Raw genomic sequence first — 6165 nt, forward strand, 5'->3', positions numbered from 1 at the left:
CTGTGTTGGCACGAACACAATATTATTTATTGAAGTTCTCTTACTTCACTACTTCAGTGACAAGCAACCAACTTATAATCAGTGTAATGACTCTGCAGCCATTGTTGAAGTTTTCACGAGCTTATTTATCATCGCTTGTGTCTGACATGAAAACAGCTGTGAAGCTGCCATCTCCGACACGCCGTTAGCGCCACTGCCTTGCTCCACAGTACTTCTGATGAATTTGCAGTCCTAAATAAATGTTAGCGTACTCTAATAAGACCTGACGGCAGCTGTCTGAGGGCTGCCAGGTCTAAACTGACATTCTCACACCACACAGGCCTCGTCTCAGGCTGTAGGAAGCAGTTTTTACTTGAGTGATGATCTTCCAGTGTTTCATATTTAAAGATTTTGTTTCAGTTGCTTGTTAAGAAACCCCAAATCAATAAAAACAGCCAGATTCCAATCTAAAACCTCTGAGCATCCTTTCTTTCCTGTATCGTACACACTCTCCTCTGAATGCTCTTGACCCTCGTGACCTTTGTCTCATTGTGTTGATTTTGTCTCCATTTGGACATTAGGTTTGTTTCTTTTTGTGTAGAAGTTTTTGATTTTTTGCAGTTTATATTTAATTAAAAGGCTCCCTTGATTTGAGCTTTCAACTTTATCTGCTTTGGGTCCTCCATCCTCACACTCGGCACTTAGCTTTTTCTTGGAATCATCTTTCATAAACAAATCTCAAATGCACATATATGTTTATGTAGATTTCCAACTATATAATATAACTTCAGACCAACTTGATGATCAGACTGAACCACAGTGCTAATCTGTGACAAATCCAAGACATCCTAACACAGAGAGGACATTCAAAGTAACACACATTACCTTTCTATGTTGCATTCATCCATCTTCTGCTGCCCCGGTCAGGGTTAAGGGATCCTGGAGACGATTTCATGTTTTGTGACTTTGAGAGAAAACTGTTGTACTTGGAGAAAAAAAAACTCACATCCACAGGGGGAACATGCAAATTCCAAAGAGACATTCTCAGCCTGCTATAGGGTGCAATCAGCTACGATAACCAAGAGCTAATACTCAATAATTTGCATAAAACTGATCAAACCATCCTCACATTCTCTTTTGAGTCTTAGTTTAGACACTGCAGTTAGCTTCCAGTGCTGATATCACTACATACAGAACAATGCAATCTCCACTCATTGGGAGAATTGTTTGCATAAAATTGTGTACGCAAGAAATGTCAGTGTTTTTTTTCTTTCTTTTTTACACTTTTCAAGATGAGTTCATGAGCTGGACTGGACCTGCTGGTTTTCACACCCCAGCACTGGAACCACAGTCTCAGAATATGAGCAGTAAACGTGTGGGAGTGGTGCCAAAAGAAGTTCATTTTTATTCAGACTAACAGACCTTCTGACTCAGGACGGCGCTACACCTGCCGGATTGAGTTGGAGGGACTTTGTCATTGAATTTGGAAGGCTTCCCTAAAGCTCACCACCTACAGACCACTTGAAACTCTTGGTGAACGGACGTGATGCCAGAATCCCGGCGCCATCTGCACCTGCTTCTGCTTCAGCAGCCTAATACGGCATTCCTGTGTTTATTTAGTGTGTGCAAAGGGAATGAGACGGACTGTGAACACAACTGGTTGGCTGAAGCCGGTTGTGAGTTTAAGACCGCCTGGCTATAATGTCTGCGCCTCCATGCTAAATGCATCGCGAGTGAGCGGCTGACATGTGCCGACATAACACAGGCTTGTTTTTAGGTCACGGCGGCTCCTTATTGTCTGCAGCGGGAAGGTGTAAATGGAAGCTATTGTTCCATTACATTCGAACTCGGGTTTTATGTGCACGACTCTGCTCTGTGTGCACGCATGCATCCAAGAAAACCAGGTGGTAAACTGGCATGCTGGGACTGCCCTGCAGCATTTCCTGTCAGCGTACCGCGCCCTCGCAGCTCCCCCCGTGTATCTGTCCTCCACATCTCATCAAAGACAGACAAGATGGGCCAACACACTGCGAGCTGCAACACAGCGTCAGAGTGCAGGTACAGTGCTCGTGTCGCTGCTTTCAATCATGCGCCAGGCACATTTTCCACAGTACTTTTTCAAAATGTTCTTTTTCCTATTTATTCCCTTGATTATGCATTGTCTGCTTCCCGTCAGCACCGTGTTGGAAAGATCCGCAGTGATCCAGGGCCTTCTTGGACAGTGTGTCTTCCACAAAGAGGCTCAGAATAAATAACCTGAACTACATCAAATGAGTCAACGGAGGGAGGATGAGCTGTCATTACACAAAATATAATCATCTCAACATCCGTTCCTCACTTATATTATCATTCTTTAGCCACTACATCCACTGTGTAGCAAGGCAAAACTCATGTTTCAAATTCAGGTAATCAATAAAATCCTTTATGATCAAAAGGAATGAAGGAGGTAAAAACCATGTTGCATCAAGCTCAAGACAAAAAAAGCTCGCAAACACAACAAGAAGTCATAAAATACATCCAAATGTGTTCGCAAGTCTCCATGATGAGTGTCTTTAAGGTGTACGCATGTGTTAATGTATGTCACTTTCTGGTGCTTTTGATTTATTACTCCTTTTATACATCCTCTTCCTTTCCTCCTGTTGCTTTCTTTTTAGCCATAAAGAATTTAGTCTGCGCGGTGTTGAAAGAATTTATATCAAAACCTCAAGGAAGAAGCGTTCCCCAAGATTACAGTACTCTGCAGCAGGCGGAGAGAAAATTGGACTGGAGTGAGTAAAAAACAAACACATACACTTTGTTTAGTGGAACCGACGGGCGAATGCATCCTACATGGTTTTCAGTTAATCACTGCTATTTACATTTCTCCGTCAGCTTCCATCTGAAGGCTACGTGACAGCAAAGTGTTTGATAAAAGCCCGCGCACGTCTTCTGAGGGACAAATCGTCACCTTATCGTTCTGATGTGGAGAAATTGATCTCCGCAGGACTCCGCTCTGCTTCAAGAAAACATCGCTCAGACAAATCAAAGGTGCTTCTTCTTTGAAGGCTGGAGATTTCGAATGGAAACGGTGTTATCTTCCCCTTAAATGGCGTAATCACATTACTGCGAAAATCAGATAAGAGGCATTTAGATGCACTTAGCAAATGCAACAATGGAAGAGTCCTGGTTTACATGTGTCAGTCTCTTATCGGATTTCTTTCAGTATTTTCGCACTATTTGAGGACTTTCAGTAGTTGTGGGTGCAGGAAATTACAACAGCTACAGGCTTTATGTTCACTGCATTGAGTCTTTTCATAAGAAGATAAAACCTAAAACAAAACTTTAAATCAAATTGAAGTTCTTCTTTCTGACAAAGAAAACTGCTGCTGTCCTTCTCGTGCGGACCCTCCAGGATCCGGACCCTCGCTGGAGCAATCAGCTCATCAGGTTCAGCTTTAACTCCTGCCCTGACTCACAACCTCTCCATGACTTCTGAGGTCCTTTAGCGGTTACCATGAAGGCTTGTAGTCCTTGTTACAGCCGATGTGAAGGGATTTATCTGCCCTGTATGAGTGTTTTCGTTTCATTTAACATGAAATGTGTCTCCTTCTCACCCCACAAGTGGCTCTTCATTGATTTTCCAGTGCTCTGCGCTGAGTTTGGTGGATTTTCTCTCCCGCTCACGTTGTGAGAGGAGACGTAAAAGAACAACACAAATCAAATAAATGCACAAAGACATTTGGGGGGGAAAATGTGGGCGTGTATCAATTGTTATCTGATAAAACACATTCTGCTTTTAATATTAATGGCTTAAATATGTGTTGAAGATTTATGTGGCAGACTTAAACCCTTCAGAAGAATATTGTGGTCCTCTTGCATGAAACAGCTACTGAAGGAGAATCTTTGATCAGAAGTTCCCTCAGGTGACAGGAATGGGATTTCCAGAGTTTCCATTTCTTCATTGTTTGACTGGCAGCTATACAGTTGTATAATTACGGGCTGGAATGTGAAGTGCTGCATGTCAAGAGGTGTAAAGTATTTTGATGGGAGTTCATATAAGATTCATTCAATGTGTTTGAAGTAAGTGTGGGAAAACTTCTAGATATCTTTCAGAATTTTTAATGAAACCGTGAAAGAATATGTGAAATCTGAGCATCTACGCCAAAGGAATACAAGTAGGTGCTTATGGCTCGTAAATGACGAGCGAATGAATGTTTGCAGCACGTAAAATATTTTTCTTACCTTCCTAGAGAGGCTTCAGAACAGCTGATGCCAGGGTCTGGTGGTGCCTGCTCAGTGGGGCTCAGGTTGGAGGTTTTGCATGGCTCCAGGACACTTTAGTCCTGCGTGCACCCTGGAGACCTTTGGTACTCGGTTCTCAGAGTGCTCTCCACAAGGCAGCGCAGCAAACATGCCCGTGCAACCATTAGGTTAAAAAAACAAAAAAACAAAAATAAAGCATTACACATCATTATTTATAATCCTCCCGCTATTTCTCAGGTGTTTGCTGTATGTGCAGAGGTGTTTTGGAAAGTAGTCTCAAGGCATCCATGTTTCTCCACTTATTGCTCTCAGGCTCAGCGGTTTTGTGTAGGGTGAAAGGACAGGCCACAAAGGATATGTGGAAAAAACAACATTTCTTATCCTGAGAGTTTGTTAAAATGCCGGTGCACTGGATGCACTGCAAAGCCTTCTGGGTATCCCTGCCTCTGTCTGCACATGTTCATTTTATGCAGCACCTGAGAGCCGAATCTAATCCTGACGAAGACCCAGTGGACAGCAGTGTCACCATTAGGTGTAAGAAGGTCCATGCATTAAGGTCTTAATATAGGAAAGTTTTCGTGTCTGTTCATTTTAAGGGATATTTTATAACAGTGCAGTGCCGTGGTCAAATTTTCACCATCTCTAACGTGTATCCCTTGCAGGCACACTGACCTGCTACCGGCTGGAATAAACTTCAGGATATGCCACTGATAAAATTTCAGCACAATGCATTCAGCCAAGCCTTTGAATCTGTTGCCCTTCAGGTCCAGTTTGGTTGTTTCATTCACATGCTACACTGCAGTGTTTTATTTTCCTTTGCCGTGATGAGATACTCCCATAGCACACAGCGCTGCCAGAGCACTTTGAGCCTACTGCTTTCAATTGCAAAGAAAAAAAAAAAATAAAACCCCAGCAGCTCGAGCTGTGCTGCCTCTGAACCAGAAAACAACAGGCTGCAGCCTCCCGGTGACTGCCAGAGTGACGTCCAGCCAACCCTCTGAAGGGCCTGCATGTGAAACGGCCACATGAAGCATCGTGTCTGACCGCGAGGACCCTTTGCTCGTCTCAAAAAACCGATAAAAAAAAAACATGCTTTTCACTCAGCCATGAATTCTGGGCTTTTGAAGGTCACTACAATACAAGTTATAACATCTAAAGAAAAAAAAAAACATCAAAGAATTCAAACGAAGAGAGCTTAAAACTGAAAGCTTAAAAGGAAAAAATTACGGACGAAGGCAGAATACAGCCCGGCCAGATCACCTGTCCATCACAGAGACGGACAATTACACACTCACATTCATACCGAGAGGCCATTTATAGTGACCAGTTAACCTCAAATACTTGTTTTTAGACTATGAGAGGAAACAGAAATACCTGCAGAAAACACACAGAAAGAACTCCAATCACAATCAAACCAGTTAGAGGTCAGACTCTATGAGCTGCTAAAATGTTTAGTTTCAACACCGTCATCTCTGATAACTAATAAAAAACTAATATAAGTTAGTTCCAACATTTCAAAGTTTCCTCTTTTCTTCCCTTTAAATGTTTTATCAAATAAAGCTATTTGGACAATAGACTAATGGAGACTAATGGAGCTCTTTGCATGCAGTGGAAGTGAAGTGTTGGTTCAGCTCACTGTCCAGTGTACATTTCTCATGTTATTTCATTCATATTTCCATCAATGAAGAGTGGTCATTTGGATATGTTTTGTTGATGGGAATGGAGGATATACTTTCCTTGTAGTCTATATATCCACACTTTTGGTAAAATAAGCAGAAAATGTATACATTAATTTAGACTTTACAGAACAAAAGTCAGGAAAGTCATTAGATGAAGCCCAGCAGATGTTGTACCTGTTATGCCCATGGCTTCTTTTTAGAATTATTGTAATTTAAAAAGTGCAATTTGTCTTATACATCTACATCACTTACAGTACTAGAATTT

The sequence above is a fragment of the Salarias fasciatus genome, unplaced genomic scaffold, assembly GCF_902148845.1.
Source record: "Salarias fasciatus unplaced genomic scaffold, fSalaFa1.1, whole genome shotgun sequence".
NCBI lineage: Eukaryota > Metazoa > Chordata > Actinopteri > Blenniiformes > Blenniidae > Salarias > Salarias fasciatus.